The sequence below is a fragment of the Myotis yumanensis genome, unplaced genomic scaffold (genome assembly GCF_028538775.1).
Source record: "Myotis yumanensis isolate MYYU_CA2020_CCGP unplaced genomic scaffold, mMyoYum1.0.hap1 SCAF_22, whole genome shotgun sequence".
NCBI classification, from domain to species: domain Eukaryota; kingdom Metazoa; phylum Chordata; class Mammalia; order Chiroptera; family Vespertilionidae; genus Myotis; species Myotis yumanensis.
Window position 1 is genome coordinate 12720693 of NW_027223773.1, and position 23732 is coordinate 12744424.

Sequence of the window (23732 nt, forward strand, 5' to 3'; positions counted from 1 at the left end):
ATAGTCATGTAAATCCTTACTGATAAGATAGTCTGCCTGTTACTGGAACTTGACTGCCTAAGGGCTATGGGTGTATCCCAAACCGAATGAAAAGATGGCAAGGCCTGAGCACAAGGGAAGTCCTTCCCCTTGAGTTGGACTTGCCCGCCTGGCCCCCCAATTTCCAAATAATTACTTGTCTCGTCTCTTTCATTTGTGTGCGGCACCTCTTCCAGATCCTGAACCCTGAACCATGCCGGACGTGGGGGGAATATACAAATGTACACATCTGTAGGTTGGTAAATGAATAATAGATTAGATCACTGATCAGTTAGCAACTGCAGTGATCAGAGTAAATATTTGTAGTCTGCTTAATGTCCGCCATATTTGCCACCAAAGTGGCTCACTCGTTCATTAATATGGAACCGGCCTACAGTGACAGGCCCAGTTGGTCCAGGAATGCTAATGGCTAAAGTGATTTAAGTATCCGACTATGTTACTTATTGCTTGGAAATTCATCATTGTGATTGTCAGATATCTGATCATTTCAATATGGTAGATATTACATGGCTTGCTTTTCACTTCACATCACTGACAAAGAAGTAGAATGAATGGAAAGGCAGCAAAATATTTAGAAGTACTGACATGATTGATTCATTCCAAAATCTAAACATTCAGCTTGGAAACCTGTGAAAAGCTGCCTACAAAATTTGATTGTTTTGAATAGATTATTACAGGATAAATACAATTAGAAGTATGTGCCATAGCATATCTAATAGACATTTCAAATGCCTTAAGATGTTTACTGCTTCTCTGTTTCCTGATTCTGCTTAAAAGGGAAAGTGTTGCTCTCACTGGTCTAGGATTAATGAGTATAAAATTGAATGCTTTTCTGGTGGTGATTAATGGTGACTATAACAAGAAAACATTGCAAATTGTTGTGGAAACTTAATTATGAGAAATGTCTGATTTCTGGATGAAGTTTGAGGTTTCACTTCCTTTGATGGTGACTACAGTCCTGTGGGAGCGGGTACTGGAGCAGAGGAGAGAGATGGGAGAGGGAGAGAGCAAAGGTCTAGGCAAGGCCAAAGGCAGGCATCAGGATCGCTGCTAAAGCCACTCTGTTCCGGAGAGAAAGTATTGAACTGGCTTTGTCCTCAGCAGCTTCAGTTATCCGGAAGCCCAGGCCTGTCCAAAGTGTTGTGGAAGCTTCTAGTTTGACGCCACCTGCTTCAGGCTTCCGGGAGCTTGCCACAGTCTGTGTTCTGTTAACCCAACAGAGGACACTGGATTGCCTTTATACTGCTCATCTCTCTCCGGCACCTCCCACCTAAAAACACGTTCTTCTTTTAATGCTCACCAGAGAGCTGGATTTTTAAAATATATATATTTGTATTGATTTCAGAGAGGAAGGGAGAAGGAGAGAGAGAAACATCAATGAGGAGAGAGAATCATGCATGGGCTGCCTCCTGCATGCTTCCTATTGGGGGTCAAGCCTGGAACCCGGGCATGTGCCCTGACCTGGAATCCAACCTGGTTCATAGGTCGATGCTCAACCACTGAGCCATACCAGCCGGGCTCAAGTGAAATATATTTAAATGTTAACAAGAAAAATCAGAAAGACGTAAGGAAATATCTTGAGACTGTTTCAGTATCAGAGCATCATTTTAAGAAATGCTTGGAATCTGGAAGAACAAAAAGCAATCAGTCTTGGATTACTGGGAGGTGGGGGAGGATCTGGGGGCTTGCTGGAACACCAGGCCTGCAGGATCCCCGCCCCCCTGAAACCTTGGAATCCTGCACTTTTCAGAGCCCGCCCCCCATCCCTGCTCAGGCCCACGCCCCCATAGGCCTGCGATCTTTTTCATCATCTGACTCTGAACTTGGGCTGTGTCTTTTCCCTCTTCCTCCTCTCTGCCTCCATTTTCACAACGACAGACTGCAATGTAGTAATTGCTGTCTTTTGTAATTGTTGTATCTCCAAAGCTGTCCATCAAAATAGCGTGAAGTGGCCGAAGCAGCCGTCCCCTGAGCTGGGGGAAGTTAATTGCACGTTCCCAGGCGGGTCCCAGGTGGAGGGGTGCTGAGGGCCCCCCCGGAATCCCCGTTAGTGCTGTCTTTTCCTGAGCATGTCCATTTGTAACCTGGAAAAAAAAAAATGTCGTCCACAGCCTGTTCATTAGATTTCCAGATGAGATTAAATCAAGAAGCATTGGCAACACACCAGTGAATAAAGAGAAATGCTACCCAGGGCCTCTGAGGTTAAAAAGATGGGAAGGCAAGGCTCCCACAAAACGAGAAGGAAGGCAGACAGGTGTAACCCTAATGCGTCGGAGGGAAAATACACGCCCTAGAAGTGAGCAACAAGAGGGGAAATCCAGGAGACAGTAATCCCAGAGAGCGCAGGGGAGCATGGACAGCACATTAGACGTGTTTGCAATATGCCGCGGAAGCTAATGTGAGCTGGGCTGTCTGAGCCCAGACGGCCCGTCACAAGGGGCAGGGGAGTAATTTAGTGCAGTTGAAATATTGTGCGCGGGCCTGTGTGTCTCGGGAGCAGACAGATACAGAGGGAAATCATCATAAAGCAACAACAGTGATGAACAAGCGATGGGCTGATGTACGAGAAAAATAGACCAGGCGACTTGGCTTAAGAAGTGACCAGAATAGCCCTAACCGGTTTGGCTCAGTGGATAGAGCGTCAGCCTGTGGATTCAAGGGTCCCAGGTTCGATTCCAGTCAAGGGCATGTACCTTGGTTGCGGGCACATCCCCAGTAGGGGGTGTGCAGGAGGCAGCTGATGGATGTGTCTCTCTCATCGATGTTTCTAACTCTCTATCTCTCTCCCTTCCTCTCTGTAAAAAATCAATAAAATATATTTTAACAACAAAAAAAAAGAAGTGACCAGAATGGAGTATTGAAATGTAAGGATGTTTTCCCATCTACTACCTGTGAGTCAAGAATGATTAAACTGGAGTTAGCGTAAAAGGATGTGCTGTAGTCTGAAAGGGAGGACTGACAGTTACAAGCAGGAAAACTTCCAGGGAATACAAGCTCTGAGATGATTAAAGTATCTTTTAGGGGAGTCAAGGGAGGCCATGGGTGAGAAATAGAAGTTTACATTGTTATCATACTTCTCATTCCACAGCCATTAGATTTACCCTGGCCATGACCTTCCACAATGAAGAGCTATGTCAGAACCTCAGGCATCGCCCGGATGCTCATTGCCCTCAGAAGGGCCGTTTTTAAGTTTAGTCTTAGTATCCCCCACCCCCACCCCCAATATCAGTGCAGATGGCTTACCTGGTCCATCCGTCTGGGTGCTCCTTGATATCTGCAAAGGCAGTGGCCCAAAGCAACAATTGCTCTGCCATATCATTTCTCCGTGTGACTGGAGACTGTCATGTGATCTGGGGGTTGGCTTCTGATAGCCAAGGAAAGATGAATCTAATTTTTTAAAATATATTTTTATTGATTTCAGAGAGGAAGGGGGAGAGAGAGAGAGAGAGAGAAACACCAATGATGAAAGAATCACTGATCGGCTGCCTCCTGCACGCCCCCTACTGGGGATGGAGCCCACACCCCTGGCATGTGCCCTGACCGGGAATTGAACCTTGAACTCCTGGTTCATAAGTCAACGCTCAACCACGGTCAACCACGGTGTGAGCCACACCGGCCAGGCAAGGTGAATCTAATCTGTTTAAAGCTCAGAACCGTAGCCGGAGGAGCAGCATTTTGTACTAGCTAATGAGGCTCATTGGTTCTTAAGATACAAGTTGCCGTGTTTCCTAAATTCAAGTTCACTTCTGGTGTAACTACAGACGCTATAAATACGGAGAGGAGATGGGTGCTGTGTTTTTTATTTTGCAATTTGGAGGCAATTCTAAAAGGAACTGTTAGGAAAGTGATTTTATTCCCTAAACTCGGGGAGATCTTCACTTCCTGGCTTCAAATACACAAGGAAGGGCGGTGGTTGGCTTTCGTTTAACAAGGAACAGAAGCAGGCGAAGAAGATTTCTCAGCGGCCACAGATGATAAAGTGCGTTGTCCCAGAGGTTATTTCTCAGGCTGTTGTGATTCCCATCGCTCTCATCTGGTGGGTGTACTGCTTTCAAAGCAATTAAACAGTCCGCTGACAAAGCTTTAGCCGCGTTTAGACATTTAATTAAATCGGCGTGAGAGAAAGTTATTCTTAAATCAAGGGGCTTCTCCTATTCATTGTGGTGGAGAAAGTGATCGATTCTCTGTCTTGTTGCTATTAAGGGTTTTCTTATCCGTTTTTTCTTTAAAAATATGTTTTATTGATTTCAGAGAAGAAGAGAGAGGAGAGAGAGATAGACATATCAATGATGAGAAAGAATCATTGACTGGCTGCCTCCTGCACACCCCCTACTGGGGGTGGGGCCTGCAACCAGGCATGTGCCCAGACCAGGAATCGAACTGTGACCTCTTGGTTCATAGGTTGACACTCAACCACTGAGCCACGCCTTATTCTTTTAAGTTTGAATGTTACAAACAGCAGAGCCTTTAGATAAATTAAAGCAAACAATAAAATGAAAGACTTTTAAAATCAATGGCATTAATTTCCTAAATACAATTTAAAAGAACAGTTTGGATCACATTCTAGAAGAAATAGATTCCTCTTAATGGGGCAGTAAGTTTTAATGTGTAAACTAACAAGTTACACAGAAAAATTATCCAAAACATCATTTAATATCTAGTTTGTCTAAGGGACGTCTACTACTTTTTTTAAGTCTAGGTTTTGCTTCTGAACACTGGGCTCCAAATTTTGGGGCATATAACAGAGAAATTAGTTGGAAACGTTATGTTACTTACATGAATTCATTGATGAATTATGCCTGGGATTTTGAATGCGTGTGTAACCGATAAACTTTGCCCTTTCTGACACCAATGATTCACTTTAAAACATTGAAAATGGTTTCTCAAAGGAACTGAAATTGCAGGTCACAGGCCGGTCTTTGTAACAGACCAGAGGAGAGCTGCTGCAGCTTTAAAAAAATATGAACATTCAACTAAAAAGATTCATTTTCTCCCCTTTCCATCCGAATTTGGTAACGTTTCTCTAAAACTCGTTTCCTTCCTCGGCATTCTCTTCTCCCCTTCAGCACGGCTGGAAAATGTGGCTGCTAAAGTCGGAGCAGATCCGCCAGATCAAAGGCAGGCAAGCCCTTTGCGTGGAGTGGCATGTGGTACAAATTGCTAACATGCTAGACATGTTTCCACCACCGCACACTCCTTACCATGTGCCCAACCACCCTCTAGCCTCAGCCTCACTGGAATGCTCTCTCTGGTGTCAACGGTGCGCTCCTTTCTGCCTCTGAGACTTCGCACTTGCTGTTCCTTCTGCCCAGAATGCTTTTCCCTTCACATAAACAAATTGAAAGAAAAAAACCACATGGTCATATCAATTGATGCAGAAAAAGCATTCGACAAAATCCAACACCCATTTCTGATAAAAACTCTCAGCAAGGTGGGAATAGAAGGATCATACCTCAACATAATAAAAGCCATATATGACAAACCCACAGCCAACATCATACTCAATGGACATAAACTAACACCATTTCCCCTAAGAACAGGAACAAGACAGGGATGCCCACTCTCACCACTCCTGTTTGACATAGTACTGGAAGTATTAGCCATTGCAATTAGAGAAGAAGAAGAAATAAAAGGTATCCAAATTGGAAAAGAGGAAGTAAAACTGTCCTTATTTGCAGATGACATATTATACTTAAAAAACCCTAAAGACTCCATCAAAAAACTATTAGACTTAATAAAAGAATTCGGCAATGTAGCAGGATACAGAATTAACGCCAAGAAATCTATGGCATTTCTATACACCAATAGTGAACTTGCAGAAAGAGAGACTAAAAAAGCAATCCCATTTACCATCGCACCAAAAAAGTTAAGCTACCTAGGAATAAACTTAACTAAAGAGGTAAAAGACCTCTACTCAGAAAACTACAAAACGTTGAAAAAGGAGACAGAGGAAGACATAAAGAGATGGAAGAACATACCATGTTCTTGGATTGGTAGAATCAACATCATTAAAATGTCCATACTGCCCAAAGCAATCTATAAATTCAACGCACTTCCCATTAAAATACCAACGGCATACTTCACAGATCTAGAACGAACTCTCCAAAAATTCATCTGGAATAAAAAACGACCCCGAATAGCTGCAGCGATCCTGAGAAAGAACAAAGTAGATGGGATCTCAATACCAGATATCAAGCTGTATTACAAAGCTACTGTTCTCAAAACTGCCTGGTACTGGCACAAGAACAGACATATAGATCAATGGAATAGAATAGAGAGCCCAGAAATCAGCCCCAACCAATACGCTCAATTAATATTTGACAAAGGAAGCAAGAACATACAATGGAGTCAAGACAGTCTCTTCAATAAATGGTGTTGGGAAAATTGGACAGATGCATGCAAGAAAATGAAACTAGACCACCAACTTACACCATACACAAAAATAAACTCAAAATGGATAAAGGACTTAAATATACGACTGGAAACCATAAAAATTCTAGAAGAATACAAAGGCAACAAAATCTCAGACTTATGCCAAAACAATTTCTTCACTGACAGATATATGCAAGAAAATGAAACTAGACCACCAACTTACACCATACACAAGAATAAACTCAAAATGGATAAAGGACTTAAATGTACGACAGGAAACCATAAAAATACTAGAAGAATCCAAAGGCAACAAATCTCAGACATATGCTGAAGCAATTTCTTCACTGATACAGCTCCTAGGGCATTGGAAACTAAAGAGAAAATAAACAAGTGGGACTACATCAAAATAAAAAGCTTCTGCACAGCAAAGGAAACCATCAACAAAACAACAAGAAAGCCCACTGCATAGGAGAACATATTTGCCAATGTTATCTCCGATAAGGGTTTAATCTCCAACATTTATAGGGAACTCATACAACTTAACAAAAGGAAGATAAACAACCCAATCAAAAAATGGGCAAAGGACCTAAATAGACACCTTTTAAAAGAGGACATTCAGAAAGCCAAGAGACATATGAAAACATGCTCAAAGTCGCTAATCATCCGAGAGATGCAAATCAAAACAACAATGAGGTACCATCTCACACCTGTCAGAATGGCTATCATCAACAAATCAACAAACGACAAGTGCTGGAGAGGATGTGGAGAAAAAGGAACACTTGTGCACTGCTGGTGGGAATGCCAACTGGTGCAGCCACTATGGAAGACAGTATGGAGTTTCCTCAAAAAGCTGGAAATGGAACTCCCATTTGACCCTGTGATCCCACTTCTAGGAATATATCCCAAGAAACCAAAAACACCAATCAGAAAGGATATATGCACCCCTATGTTCATAGCAGCACAATTCACCATAGCTAAGATTTGGAAACAGCCTAAGTGCCCATCAGTAGATGAATGGATTAGAAAACTGTGGTACATCAACACGATGGAATACTATGCTGCTGTAAAAAAGAAGGAACTCTTACCATTTGCAACGGCATGGATGGAACTGGAGAGCATTATGCTAAGTGAAATAAGCCAGTCAATGAAGGAAAAATACCACATGATCTCACTCATTTATGGATAATATAGACCATTATAAACTTTTGAACAATAATAGATACAGAGGCAGAGGTGTCAAACTACAGCAGGAAGGCCGGGGAGGTGGGGGGGCGGGGCAGGGGGGGTGGTAAGAGATCAACCAAAGGACTTGTATGCATGCATATAAGCATAACCAATGGACATACGACACTGGGGGGTAGGGGAGGCCAGGGGATTGTCAAGGGCGAAGGAAAAAAAGGAGATATATGTAATACTCTTTGTAATAATTTAAGCAATAAAAAAATATATTAAAAAAAATAAATAAAGTAATTGTCTTGGAAGACACTCAGGCATGTGTCTTAACCTCAGCTATCTCCAGCTACCAGGACAGACTCAAAGCTGCCCCTTCAGCAAACTCGTCGGCAGTGTACAGAATGCCAGTACCACCACCAGAAAGGCAACACACCAACAGCCCGGCTATGTTAATGCCGGTGCAGGTGGGTCAATAGGCAGATGCAGAGGCGATTGGGGGATGGATAAAAGGATACAGGCTGGCAGGTCCTTGAGGTCAAGAGCCTTTATTTCAATAATTGCTTTGGATTCACTGCCGAAGGACATAGAACACACCCGGAGCCTCCAGATGGGCTGAAGTAGAGCGGAATGTCGCCATGATGGATGCCGGGGAAGGGCCGGTGGGAAGGATGTAAAGCAGGTTCCGTTCTCAATCGAAGACCATCCCCAGCACGAGGCATCTGGTATCTATCACCCCTAGATTTTCCAAAGAACAGAAGCCCACAATGAGGACTAAATCCATGGATACAAAGGAGAGAAGCCAGGCCTGCCTCCAGGGCATGTCACACAGGAAACAAAGCCTGCATTTCCCCAGCCCTTAGGGGTCAGAGTTCTCATTAGGGCTCGGGTCAGCCACGCCCTGGACCTAGGGGAAGCCAGGAGATCTCCCCCAGGTCACTCTGCCCACAGGGAAGCTACAGCTAAAAGCCCCCCCTTGCCCCCCCTTTATTGATGAAGATATTACAAATGTGTCCTTATCCCCCCAATGTCCCCTCATCCCCCCAATCCTGCCCTCACCCTCACCCCCTGTTGTCCACATCCACCGCTTATGCTTATATGCATGCATACAAGTCCTTTGGGCCAGGTGTCAGTAAGTGCTGTGTGTACATGAACTCACTAAGTCTCATTCCCGTGTTCACAGATGAGGAGACGAAGGCTGGGAAAAGGGAAGCTGTTTGCCCAGGGCCATGGGCTGGGAAGGGGCAGCGTCACACTTGAACCTGGACAGGCTGGCCCCGGAGCTGGCGGAGACCGAATCTCACACCACTTATGCTGAGCCCTTGGTGGTGAGAAGGGCCGTTTCTGCAGCCCCCTCGGGGGTGTGGTCTCATCTCTGGAAGCAGGGAAACCAGTCAGATCTGAGGGAGTGATTTAAGGCCAACGGAGCCTTCCGGTGCCTGAGACGAAGGAGAGAAAGAAAGTCTCAGCCGCCTCCCAAGGGGTTTGATGGGGGGTGAGGGTGGGGGAGGGGGGCCTGGGCTTTCCGCGAGCACTGTGGCATGGTGCAGCCGGTAGAACCGAAGTGCTGGATCTGCTTGGCTCTCTCTTTTATTTTTTTATCCTCACCCAAGGATATTTTTCCATTGATTTTTAGAGAGAGTGGAAGAGAGAGGAAAAGACAGAGAGAGAGAACATTGATCTGAGAGAAACACATTGATTGGTTGCCTCCTGCACGAACCCTGACCAAGGCTGGGGCCGGGAAGGAGCCTGCCACCGAGGTATGTTCCCTTGACCGGAATCGAACTCGGGACCCTTTGGTCTGCAGGCTGACACCCTATCCACTGAGCCACACCAGCCAGAGCTGCTTGGCTCTCTCTTGCTGTGCTCCTGATGGCAGCTCGGGTCCCACAGGTCCTGCGCTCCCTGGAGGAGGCAGCACAGCAGAGCAGAGAGGACGTGGGCCATGGGAAGAGGCATCCCTGGATCCAAATGCGATTTACTTGACCTAAACTTCTCTGTGCTGAGGGCCCACGAGTTGAGGTGAGTAATACTCACCTTGCAATGAGTGTAATTAATAAAATGAGACCTGCCCTGGCTGGTTTGGCTCAGTGGATAGAGCATCAGACTGCGGACGGACGGGTCCCGGGTTCAATTCCAGTCAAGGGCACAGGCCCAGGTCTCAGGCTCCATCCCCAGTAGGGGGTGTGCAGGAGGCAGCCAATCAATGATTCTCTTTCATCATTGATGTTTCTCTCTCTCTCCCTCTCCCTTCCTCTCTGAAATCAATAAAAATATATTTTTAAAACATAAAAAAAATAAAATAAGACCTGAGAAAATGCCTCTCACTTGGAAGGCACTCAATAAGGCTTAGCGTTGTCTCCTGAGACCAGACCCAATCCCTCCCCGTAGACCAGTGGTTCTCAACCTTGGCTGCACATTAGAATCACCTGGGAATCTTTTTAAAATCCTGATTTCTGGGCCTCATCCTCCGGAAATTCTGTTTCTTTGTGACTCATGTTGTGGCCCCACCCCATCACAAAGAAACAGAATTTCCTGAGGATGAGGCCCAGAAATCAGGATTTTAAAAAAAGATTCCCAAGGTTGAGAACCACTGCCATAGATGGTTGAAATCATGGTGAGGATCTTGCCTGGAGGCAGAGTAACCGTCTCCGCAGGGGGTCTGGGCCACACCAGATTAGCTTACCAACTTGCTCTCGTGGGATAGAAATAGAGGGGCACTTAGCACAGTTCAAAACATCAGTCCCTGGGTCCACACCAGTCTTACTAGGGAGAGTAGAGTCCAGGCTGGGGGCTGTGCGCCCTTGGTGGGAGATGATGGAGAACAATTTCACTCTGGGGGCCACAGGAGAGCTAAGGCAATTCGACTGGGTTTTACCCTCCAGAGTCCACCGCTTGCGTCTCAAGTGCAGTGAGTTAGAGAGACGGCACATGGTGTGCCGGCAACGAAAATAACTCTGTGAACAGCACGGGAGGACTTGGGGCCGCTCCCGCCCACGCAGAGAGGAATGCTATGTGCGGGAGCCCAGCAGAATATAAATGAGGCGTTGCATCGGAGAAAGAAGAGCTGAAAGGCCGAGGCTCAAGGCTATCTCTCCAGAAGTCACCTGCGTAGTGTTCCCTCTGTCCCCAAATCACGGACACAAGATTTCCTTCTTGCAGGGATATAGCCAGTCATGCACAGCGAAAGGCCTGGAGCCACTGGTTCTTGTCCCCAACATTCTAGATCAGTGGTTCTCAACCTTCCTCGTGCCGCGACCCTTTAATGCAGTTCCTCATGTTGTGGTGACCCCCAATTTCATTGTGACAAATTGAACATAATTAAAGCATAGTGATGAATCACAAAAACAATATGTAATTATATATGTGTTTTCCGATGGTCTTAGGCGACCCCTGTGAAAGGGTCGTTCGACCCCCAAAGGGGTCTCGACCCACAGGTTGAGAACCGCTGTATGCTCTTCAGTCACGTTGTCGGCAGCAGGTGTTTGCTCATTGTGATTCGTGTCGGCTTCTTAACACTCACCTTGGAGAGGGAAGGGTGGCAGCCACGCTCCTGCCCTCGCTGAGCTGATGGCCCTCCTACATTGATCGCTGGAGGGCAGCGTGCACGCCTTGGAGCCACGTGGCTGGAGCCGGCCTGGCCTCCTCTCCCCTCGTCCCTGCAGGTGACTCAGCAGACGTGCTCCCGATGTCCTGCCATCTTCTGGCTGATGGAGACTCTGGGGGCCCCAGGCTGCCATGGTCACACGGAGACAGGGAAGCCAGGGCTTCCACACGGTGCCGCAGGGGCTCCTGGAAGGCAGCGGGCACGAATGGAGCATCCCTGTCCTGCTACCTGTCGTGCTGCTCCCATCCAGGCCCATTTCTCTCTCCTGAATTGTTGGCTTTCTGAAGGCTTACTCCATCCATCATCCCACCCAGTTCAGGGAATGCGGGTCCAATCCCAGGACACGCCGAGGCGCTGTCCAAGGTACCACACCCTACAGTTGGTTGTGGGAAATCGATGTTTACTACCAGAGGGTAGTTTAAACTTCTGCTTCTGTGAAATCTCCTCCTGAAAATGTAAAGTGTAGCCCTAGCCGGTTTGGCTCAGTGGATAGAGTGTCAGCCTATGGAATGGAGGGTCCCGGGTTCAATCCCTGGCCCGGTCGGGGCAGGAGAGGGAGGCATTTTGCAGTGAATTGATGTGTCTCTCTCACATTGATGTTTCTCTCTGTCTCTCCCCTTCCCTTTCACTCTCTGTCTAAAAAAAAAAAAAAAAAAAAAAAAAAATCAGTGGAAAAATATCCTCAGGTGAGGATTAACAAAAAATGAAAAACTAAAGTGTAATTATGGGTAAAGAATAAAGTGGTTAAATAATGTTAATTGATAATTTTGAGATAAAATGCAATAAGATGAGATGTATAACTTCCTATGTGACAGTCTTTTCAATACTTATTTAACATTTTAAGGGAAGCATCAAATTGAGGTGGGTCCAACTAAATCCTTCTTAAACAATCAATAATTATTGATCTATTATCTGCTGTGTCACAGCACTATTTAAATCTTGAGAGGGACTTGGGAAGGTTTAAACTTGTTTCAACCTTCCAGGAAGTTTAACAATCAATCTAGTTAGGGAGATATAACCAATAATGAAACAGTCCCAACAATATACAATTAAGTGGCATTTTGTAAGTGAACAATTACATAAATGCTTTCTTTTTTTAGCTCTTTAGATTTAAACATGCCCTTGGTTAAAATAAACTCATATTTTTTTCCCTAATTTTTGTTGTTGTGGCAAATAGACATACAATTTACCATAAAAAGTTAGCATTTTTAAGGATGCAGTCTGTGGCATCATGGTGAATGTTGTAGGATGGACTAGAATGGATTGAGGAAATGGGAAAGGTGGAAGATCAGAGAAGTCAGACACTTTCAAAGGAGGTGTGACTTGAGCTCTTGTTCAGAGAAGATGGCTTAGGCCTCGGGTAGAGAGCGGGGGAGTTGAGGCTGTGTCTGTGGTCCACCTACAAGGCTTACCCCATATCCACATCCAGGTTGGAACTTATGCAAAGTATTTACTCTTCTCTTTTGTGGCTGCTTGAAATAATAAATTATAAAACAATGATTCTTATAAGTTTGGAATTTTACAATAAAAAATCTTATTTAGACTGGCCAGTGTGGCTCAGTAGTTGAGTGTCAATCTATGAACCAGAAGGTCACAGTTCTATTCCTGGTCAGGACACATGCCCAGGTTGTGGGCTCGATCCCCAATAAGGGGCATGCGAGAGGCAGCCAATCAATGATTCTCATCATTGATGTTTCTGTCTCTCTCTCTCCCTCTCCCTTCCTCTCTGAAGCCAATAAAAACATATATTTTTTAAAAATCTTATTTTAAACAAATTAAGAGCTTGAGGGTCATTTTGCAGTCTGGTTAAATCTTTTGTTGAAATACAGTCAGTTAAAAGCAATTTCCTACAGGCTAGATCTCAAAGAACCACACATTAAATATTTCTATTAATCAAAAATTGTTTAAATCTTTCTATTTTTCTAGGTAATAAATCATCCTCTTCTATAAAGGGGACAGTTGCTATGTCATCTGTTTGTAATTGACATGACTATTGGAATCTGCTGATTGTTTTCAAAACTAAAATTTTCTCTAGGGGCTGTTTTTCTAACAGCAGAGATGACCTGCTGAAGCATATGCCGTGACACGCCAAAGGATGCAAGAGCTATCATCATACTGAGGAAAACGCAAAGCAAAACAAAATCGAACAGAAATAAAAACAAATTCCATGACCACAGTGGGAACTTCGGATTAGAGTTCATTATAAAGAGCGCCAGGGTAGCCCTGGCTGGTGCATAGAGTGTTGGCCTGTAGACCAAAGGGTCCCAGGTTCAATTCTGGTCAAGGGCATGTACTTTGGTTGCAGGCTCTTCCCTGGCCTGGGCCCTGGTCAGAGCTTGTGCAGGAGGCAACCAATTGATGTGTTTCTCTCACATCAATGTTTTTCTCTGTCCCCCTCTCTCTTCCACTCTCCCTAAAAATCAATGGAAAAATATCCTCTGGTGAGGATTTAAAAAAAAAAAAAGAGTGCCAGGGTAAAGCACTAGGAAGGAATCAGAACATCTGGGTTGTAGTCCAAGTTCGGGCACTAAGTCACTTTGGCAAAGAAACGCTAGTGACTGTCAGTGTTCTTGTCTAGGCCAGCTGTCGGGAAACTCACCTTCCTCTCCATTGAATGCTGGTGGAGGAAGCTACATAACATGGAGATGATGCCTGTCTTCCTAATTTTCGCAATTTTGTTAGATATCAAAATGGATCATGGTATAATAATAAGATGTAAGATGTTATTAATACAGGAACCATCCAGAATAAATGGCGCAGATGACTGCGACAAGCAGTGTTTTCAGAATTATTCTCTTTTTATTGTTGTTAATCCTTGCCTGAGGATATTTTTCCATTGATTTTTAGAGAGAGTGGAAGAGAGAGGGAAAGACAGAGAGAAACATTGATGTGAGAGAAACACATCGATTGGTTGCCTCCTGCACATGCCCCAGCCAGGGGCTGGGCAGGGGAGGAGCCTGCAACCAGGTACATGCCCTTGAACGGAATCAAATCAAATCCTGGACCCTTTGGTCTGCAGGCCAACACTCTATCCACTGATCTGAACTGGCTAGGGCTGTTCTCTCTCTCTCTTTTTTTTTTTTAATATATTTTTATTTATTTCAGAGAGGAAGGAAGAGGGCAAAAGAGATAGATGATGAGAGAGAATCATTGGTTGGCTGCCTCCTGCACGCCCCACACTGGGGATCGATCCCGGAAACCCGGGCATGTGTCCTGACCGGGAATCAAACCATCAAACCGTGACCTCCTGGTTCAACCACGGAGCCACGCCAGTCGGGCAAGAATTATTCTTGAGGAACATTTGATGACAAAAGTGAAGACTAGACTCTTTGTGTTCATTCTGGGCACAATTTAACAATTTCCACCCATAAGACTTGGGATTTATTTTTGCATCTACTACAAAGGTTGTTTCTGGGTATGCTCTAACCAGGCCTCGCCCATTATCTTTCTCTATGCAAGGCCCCTTAGGTGGCATTTGCATTGAGTGGTGTGATTTTTGTTTTCAAAGAGGGAAATTTTACAAATTGTGCCTCACTTTGATTTCAGCTTGAGCTGCTTCCTCCTGGGAAAACAGCTTTTTGCTTGGCAAAAATGGATGTGAAGCATTGGCGACAACGAAAGGCCGTTTTTATTGCAAAGAAAACTGCCTTTTGCTTTTGCCAAAAGAAGCAAAACATATGAGACAAAACCACAAATATTTCCCTGTTTGCAAACCCTGCGAAAACGTGATTTTTCACCAGTGGTGAGAATATTTTCCCACACTCCTCTTCCCATTTCTAAAAATTATGGCTTCAATGGCAAAAGTCACAATTTACACCTACAAAACCTCATTGCGGCAATCAAATAGCGTGAATATTGGTATTAAACATGTTGGATATATTTTCTGGGACCATCAACACTGAGAAGAAAGAGCGAAAGGAAAGGCAGTTGAAGTTTAATTTGGATTCTACATGGACCAGGCCGTAGCTGGATGAATGAGGACTTAGGATGACTTGGGACTTCTCTTTGCATAAAAGAGAAAAAAGGGTGGCGATAATACAATATGCTGGAGAGAACATGGAAACGGTGTTTGAGAGAACTGGTCCCAGTCCTGAGACCATGGTTAGCAGGCTGTGTAGCAGCGGTTCTCAACCTGTGGGTCGCGACCCCTGAAAAATACATCCTGCATATCAGATATTTACATGACGATTCATAACAGTAGCAACATTACAGTTAGGAAGTAGCAACGAGAATAATTTTATGGTTGGGGGTCACCACAACATGAGGAACTGTATTAAAGGGTCTCGGCATTAGGAAGGTTGAGAACCACTGAACGTTTGGCCAATCAGCTCAACCTCCGGGCATCTCAGATTCCACTTGTGAAAATGTTAGGGTTCAATTGAATGACCCTTCAGATTCCTTTCCGATTTAAAAATGTGCAAAATCCGTTTGTAAAATATAGAAATTGTGAATATCAAGCATCTCCGCTAATTGACTCTCTTGATTCTACTAACGTCAGAAGGCTACTTGGTGTGTTTAATGATTTGTGTGAAGGTATTCACATAACACAATTAATTGGGAATTGCTTTGTGTCCATAGTTGCCCTGAATACCGATGTGTGTTTTCCTCCGCCTACGCTAAGCCCTTCCTGCTGTAATTAAGCTAATTTCTTTCCATTCTCCCCAGTGAAGTAGTAAGCATTCATTCACTGTTTTTAAAATTATTCAAATATTCATAAAATAGGTGACTTCATCAAAGCGATATATTTGTTCAGGAAAGTGGGGTGTGAATGCATTTGTGCTACGTGGAATGCTATTTTGAGCAAGATTTTGTTTTGAAAGCAAATCTATGGCCAATGTTTTGTCAAGCAAGGGACCACATTATCAAATGCAGACATTTCTCCAAATGAATTTATTTTATACAAAGCCATTTTCAAAGATATTATAGAGAACCCTCAGAAAGTCCTTGCTGTTCTTGACCCTTCTTCAAACCTGGGTCTCTGTTTCTCTCTTCCCCCAAGAGCTGCCTTTAACTGAATGACAGCCTGTGAGTGAGTGTGAGTGAGGTACTGGACTAGGCCCATCCATTCACTGGGCACATTCATTCTTCATCTCAGTATCAATGAGCTACTGATTGCCCCCAGGGCACCACACACTCTTGGGCACTTGAAATGTGTTTTCTCATTCATCCTTACAGCACACTAGGCAGAAGCTCTCTCGTATAACCAGGGCGGCCTTGTCTACGGCTTGAGTTGCTGATAACATGCCAGAGGGCAGGCTTTATCTGAGTCCCTCCCCTCCTGACCTATTTGTCCCCAAGGCTCTGACACTCTCAGTAAGTTTTCTTTTTTTTTAAAATATATTTTTTTGTTTTTTTACAGAGAGGAAGGGAGAGAGATAGAGAGTTAGAAACATCAATGAGAGGGAAACATCGATCAGCTGCTTCCTGCACATCTCCCACTGGGGATGTGCCCGCAACCAAGGTACATGCCCTTTGACTGGAACCGAACCTGGGACCTTTCAGTCCGCAGGCCGACGCTCTATCCACTGAGCCAAACCGGCTTCGGCTCTTTTCTTTTTTTAAAATATATTTTTATTGATTTAAGAGAGGAAGGAAGAGGGAGAGAGATAGAAACATCCATGGTGACAGAAAATCATGGATTGGCTGCCTCCTGCAAGTCCCCCACTGGGGATTGAGCCCACAACCCGGGCATGTGCCCTTGACCGGAATCGAACCTGGGACCTTTCAGTTTGCAGGCCAATGCTCTATCCACTGAGCCAAACCGGCCAGGGCCCACTCAGTAAGGTTTCCATGGAACTTCTGTGGCTGAGGTGGGGGTTGGGGATTCCGATGCCCTTCTCTGCAGCGGGGCACTGCTTACTGGGAAGAGGCTGCTCTGGGAACCGCATCCCAAGTGCAGAGCTGGAGATTCCACAGCCCCTGCAGCACGGCTGGGTCCTACGGGCATTCCTCTCCATCAGTGGTTCTCAACCTTCTGGCCCTTTAAATACAGTTCCTCATGTTGTGACCCAACCATAACATTATTTTCGTTGCTACTTCCTAACTGTCATGTTGCTACTGTTATGAATCGTCATGTAAATATCTGATATGCAGGATGGTCTTAGGCGACCCCTATGAAAGGGTTGTTCGACCGCCAAAGGGGTCGCGGCCCACAGGTTGAGAACCGCTGCTCTACATGGTCAGTGTTTAGGGGTGCACAGCCCCTCTTTGTTAGAGGGGGTGGAAGGACCCTAGCCATTGTGCCAGGGATCTTTGAATAAAAGCACCTTCAATCCCCTCCTCGTTATTTTGTGGGGCTCAGAGCTCAGTGGCCTGGCTCCTTAGGTGAAGCCGTTTCAGACTCTGCTCCCCAAAAGTGAGCAGTGTGAAGGGACAGACGTGATCGAGTGACTCCCACGTGCCTGGCCCTTCTGGGCATTTAGGACCGAGTGGATTACAGACGGGCAGGACCTCACTCCCTGGAGCCTGCATTCCAGGGCTAGGGAACAAGCAAAAAACAATAATAATAAATGGAGAAATAAATAAGAAAAATATCAGTTACTGAGATGATACCACAGGATGGTTTAGAACAGCCCAAACCTATGAAACGCAAAGCTCTTTATAAAAAGTTCGTGCTGGCCAGCTGGTGTGGCTCAGGGGTTGAGCGTTGACCTAGGAACCAGGAGGTCACGGTTAGATTCCCAGTCAGGGCACAGGACCAGGTTGCAGGCCCCATTCTCAATCAATGATTCTCTCTCATTATTGATGTCTCCATCTCTCTCTCCCTCTCCCTTCCTCTCTGAAATCAATAAAAATATATTTAAAAACAAAACGAAACGGACTTTTCTAATGTATTTTCTGAGTTTATTTAAATTTTATTTTTTAAAGTGTACAATTTAGTCGTTTTTAGCATATTCACAACGTCGTGCAACCGTCACCACGGTGTAATTCCAGAATATTTTCATCAGCCCCCAAATAGACCTCACATCCCTTCGTAGTCACTCCCCACGTCCCCCGCACAGCTCCTGCCATCGCTAATCTACTAGTACTGTCTGACTCTGGACTTCCCTAGTCTGGATGTTTTATATAAATGGGATCGTACGACATTTGGCTTTTTAGACTAGCTCCTTTCACTTAGCGTAATGTTTTCAAGGTTTATCCTTGATATGTAATATATTAGTCGTTTGTTTCTTTTTATTTCCTAATACCTTGTGGTTTCTTTCTGGATTAATTTCCCTTCTTAAAGTGTATCTCCCAAGAAGTCCTGCAAAGAGTCATATCTCTGTGCATACGTTTTTCCCTTAGACCTACTACACTTCATAAATATCTTCATTTTGTCCTCATATTTATTTTTTTAAATATGTTTGTATTGATTTCAGAGGGGAAGAGAAAGGAAGAGAGAGATAGAAACATCAACGATGATGGAGAATCATTGATCGGCTGCCTCCTGCATGCCCCACATTGGGGAATCAAGCCCACAATCTGGGCATGTGCCCTGTGACCTGCATGTTCATAGGTTGATGCTCAATCATTGAGCCCCACTGGCCGGGCTGTCCTCACATTTAAATAAAATATTGGCTAAATGGCAATGTTTAGATCCAAAGTTCCTTATCTTCAATGCTTCGAAGCTATTTCTTCACTTCTATCAAGCTTCCTGGCATCGGTCTGGCGCTCGCTCCCTTGAAGGTGACCTGTTTGTTCCCTGTGCAGGCACGTAGAATGCTCTCCTCAGCTCTGATGTTCCTACATTTTGCTCTGATATCTCCAATTATGCTTTCTGGTCTCATTTAGCACTGGACGAGACCTCTCGAGCTAAACATTCTATCTTTTTCTAATTATGAAAATTAGTCCTTCAAATGTTTTCCTCATTTGTGGCTGCTCTGGAGACCCCCTATTCTGCAGATAGTAATAGTTTTGTTTGTTTTGAATGCCTCCTCACTTTTCTTTCCGTCTTTCCTTTCCTGATGCCTCCTTTGAGAGTACCTTAGCTTGATCTTCCAGCTCACTCAGTCTTTATTCTGCTGTATCCATTATGGTGTGTAATCTACCCATGGACTCCTTTACTTGGAGCATTACATTTTTATGTACAAAATGTTTCCAATAGCTTTATCTTTATTGTCACTGCTCCTCTGTGTTGGGGCTATTCACGATGCTCATGTAACATTATTGTTCTGTCTTTCCCATCCCCTCTGCTTCCTCTGCAGCAGCGGTTTTGTCATTTTTCTCGATGAGTTCATCTTTTCTTCTGTTGGGACTCTCACCTGCACTGACTACCAAGGGTGCCCTGGGGAGGGGGAGGACTTGTGTGTGCTCTCCAGGCTAGTTTAGGTTTGGAGGGTGGGGCTGCTCTTCAAGGTGCACGGACCCTTTGTGTCTGCACTCGTGCTCAACCACTCCCAGTTTCCTCTACTTTCGAATCATCTGTGCCCCAGGGAATCTTCCAGTACTTCTGTCCCAGGAAAGGTGGCGACAGGGAGAAGAGGCCCCTGCCAGCCTGCCTGCCCCTGTGCCATGTTTCCTGGTGGGCACTGATTTTCCCTTATGTTCCCTTTCCATCTCCACCTTTCCTGGGTGCTGGGATAATGTAGCTGCACAAAATCATCACGCCAAGCAAATACAAGGGACGGGAAGGGAAGAGTGATAAGAAAGGAACCCAGTGGCTCTGGCCCCTACCAACCACATTCTTCCCGTGGTAGTTGTTGAGCTCAGTCCTGTCTCCTCCAGCCTCGGACTCGCCATCTCTTCTGTGGTATCTCAATCTAAGACTGGATTTGGGCAGGGAGTCAGCACCCAAGGCTGCTTCGCTATTTTTCAATCTTAGCGTATTATCGCTTGTCTTTCCAGATCTGAGAGAAACATTAATTTGATCTCAACCAAGGCTTTTCCAGTGTGATTGGTAGGACATTCAGAGTGGAATGTGGCAGCCGTTGGATTTTACGCGTGCTTTCTTGGCTTTTATATACCAAAAGAGACCATTTCAAAACTCAATCCATGGTGTGGTAATAGCTCATCTCAGGAGAAGCCCAGGAACTGAGCTCAACCAGATAATCTGCTTTCAGACAGATAGGATTCGGTTCATTGGTGTTTGGCCCTCACTTTCCAAATATGGGAAATGGGAACACGCGGGTGAGCACATTGGTCTGTACATTTGCCATTTCTGATTTCAAAGGCAATCCATTAACGCAACTACCGAAGACGGTGGTTTTTGGTGTAAGAGAGCACATTTGAAGAATTTCCTCATTCAAAAAGTATTTATTTAGTATCTATACTGTGCTAGACTCTATGCTAAGATCTCCATAAAACATTCTTTTATGGGAGTGATAACCAGAGTTTTCAAGTATAATCTAATCATGTATTTTATGACAACGAACATATAGCCTAAAGAAAGAGTCCTATTATCTTCTTGTTCTATTAACATTCTGGTTGTTCTGAAATTTGAACTATGTTATTCACAAAACTTCGTTCAATAAGACTTTGATGGTTCAAATAGTACTGTATCAGAGAGATGGCTATTTCCTTAGGCTATCCCTTTAGACCAAGCATGTCAAACTCTCGACCCCTAGGCCGCATGCAGCCCATAACAAATATTTTTGTGGCCCAGCCAATATAAACAGTATGTAAGAAATGTTTTAATAAAAATATTATAACTTAATTTTTACAATATCCTGTTATACATAATTATTATTAATGAACTACAATGTTCGCTAATGACTGATTACTATAATCATGTTGTATTCATTTCCATTATGCACCTTACACATAGGTATACTATTTCTCTCCACTAATACTAGCAGCGAATATTTTAGCAGCCGATTGCCATATTATTAGTCTTGGACTGACTTGTTTGGTGTGCACAACAGGAAATATTTCACTTTTGGAGAACAAGAAAAATAGGTTTATTTGTGTTATGCTTATTAATTTGTGCAGTTATTCAGTGTCTGGTAAGTTAATGTTCAAAAAATATTAACTCTTATTAAAATGTTCTATTATTTTATGTTAACAATGATTTATTTCAGCCCTTTGTATTCAGCATGTCTCTATCGAAATAAACCTACATTTCTATGAAAATGGAAGCTTTTGGGTATTTTGTGGCCCCAAGACACTTACACCTTATTTATTTGGCCCGTGTTAGCCTTTGAGTTTGACATGCTTGCTTTAGACCAGCCGTAGGCAAACTACAGCCCGCGGGCCAGATCCGGCCCGTTTGAAATGAATAAAACTAAAAAAAAAAGACCGTACCCTTTTTTGTAATGATGCTTACTTTGAATTTATATTAGTTCACACAAACACTACATCCATGCTTTTGTTCCGGCCTCCGGTGCAGTTTAAGAACCCACTGTGGCCCTCCAGTCAAAAAGTTTGCCCACCCCTGCTTTAGACTCTAGGATAGAAAAAGCTGACCTCTTGGCAGACACAGAGCTGAGAGCAGAGAATCAGAGGAGAGATCCGAGGCAAACCCTGGGGTAGGTGCTGTGACCCAGACAGAGTACAATACATGATCTGAAGAGCTAGTTAAAGCACAGGTTCTGTGATCCTCCCAAGAGATTCTCAACTACTGTCTCTGGAGTTGGTGGCCTTGACATCTGAAAGATTCGGGGCCTTGGCTATGTATGGGGCCCTCCTGTAATCATAGGAAAGACCAGATAGGAGCCACCCCTGGGGGAAGAAGGAAAGGGGGGCCCCGAGCCACAGTCAACACTGGGTGGGAACAGGAGCTGAGTTACTAAGTCCTGAGAAATAAGATTATGCATCCAGGTAAGTGCAGCAGATAATTGAACAGTTGCCAGGATGGGTCGTGAAAAGGAAGCCATAAGCTAGGTATGGGATGAGTGAAGCGAATTGAGATCCAGAATGCCAAACCACAGTAGAACTAAACTTTTATTTTATTGTTTTTTAAAATATATTTTTGTTGATTTCAGAGAGGAAAGGAGAGGGGAGAGAGAGAGAGAGAGAAACATCCATGATGAGAGAGAATCATTGATCAACTGCCTCCTGCACGCCCCCCACTGGGGTTCGAACCCACAACCTGGGCAAGTACCCTTGACCAGAATCAAACCTGGGACCCTTCAGTCTACAGGCCGATGCTCTATCCACTGAGCCAAACCGGCTCGGGCATAATCTTGGAAATTCTTCAATGCGGCTACTAAGCCACTAGCATCACGTTCCCGCCTGTGTGAGCCCTTCCCCCACACACTTACCAGAGTTGGCTAATAGCACTGCTTCCTCTGAGTGTCCTCCAGAGCTCATGAACAGAAAAATGTAGACAATGCGGGCAAAAGCCACTCACTATTCGGCCAGACAACACTATTTATTGAGCCCACTTGTACAAAACACTCTACATGGTTTTTGCAGAGATAAAAAGGAAATGGCTCCTGAGAAAAGATAGAGGAGAAGCAAAGCATCTAAGTAGTTCATAAACCGCATAGTCAGCTCTTAAACAATGAAGGGGTGTGTGTGTGGGGGGGGGGGGCGGGTGGTTAGGATGGCTGTTTTGGAAGGAGGTGCTCCCAGCGGCGTGGGGCTATGGGGGCCCATCAAGGCTGATGTTGCTTGGGCTTCAGCCACCTTTTCACCGGGAAGGACTGAAACTCCCATCCAGCTAGCGAGCGGCTCCTGTAAGTCAACAGTTATAAGCACCTCTTCCCCGGACAACATGCCTTTTGTATGAAATTTTAGAGAAAATGAAATTAATTCCCTCCGTCCGGTGGATGGGATGGTCACATAACACTATTAAAGTGGAAAATAATGTTTCAAGAACATTACAGTGTAGCCCGGCCAGTGTAGCTCAGTGGTTGAGTGTAGACCTATGAACCAGAAGGCGATGGTTCGATTTCCGGTCAGGACACATGCCTGGATTGCAGGCTTGATCCCAGTAAGGGGGAGAAGGGGTTGCAGGAGGCAGCCAATCAATGATTCTCTCTCATCATTGATGTTTCTATCCCTCTCCCCCTTCCTCTCTCTGAAATCAATATATATATTGATAATATATATATATATATATATATATATATATATATATATTTTTTTTAAATTACAGTGAAATTAAGGAGCTAAGTGCTTTCCCTCACTTTGAGACTCAGAAGTATGGGGTGAAGTGCTGCAGGATTTTCTGAATAATGTCATAAAACTGTACGGGGAACATTGTGGGAAACTGAGGCAGGGGCTTGCACTCTCATTCCCTGGCTTCCTACTGTTCACCTGGGTCCGGACCGCAGGAGCTTCCTTGACATTTCAGAAAAGGATGAGGCCTCAGGCCATTGGTCACACAGCCAGGGTAGGACAGAGCCAGACCCCAAAGGGTTCTGTTGGATTCCGTAGTCTGTGACATAGCGTTGTCTATTCTTCTCAGTCCCCTTCCCACTCCTTTGCTATTTTTTAAAATATATTTTTATTGATTTCAGAGAGGGAGGGAAAGAGAAATATCAGTGATGAGAGAGAGAATCATGGATTGGCTGCATCCCACAAGCCCCACACTGGGGATCGAGCCAGCAACCTGGGCATGTGCCCTGACCGCGACCTCCTGGTTCATAGGTCGATGCTCAACCATTGAGACATGCTGGCCGGG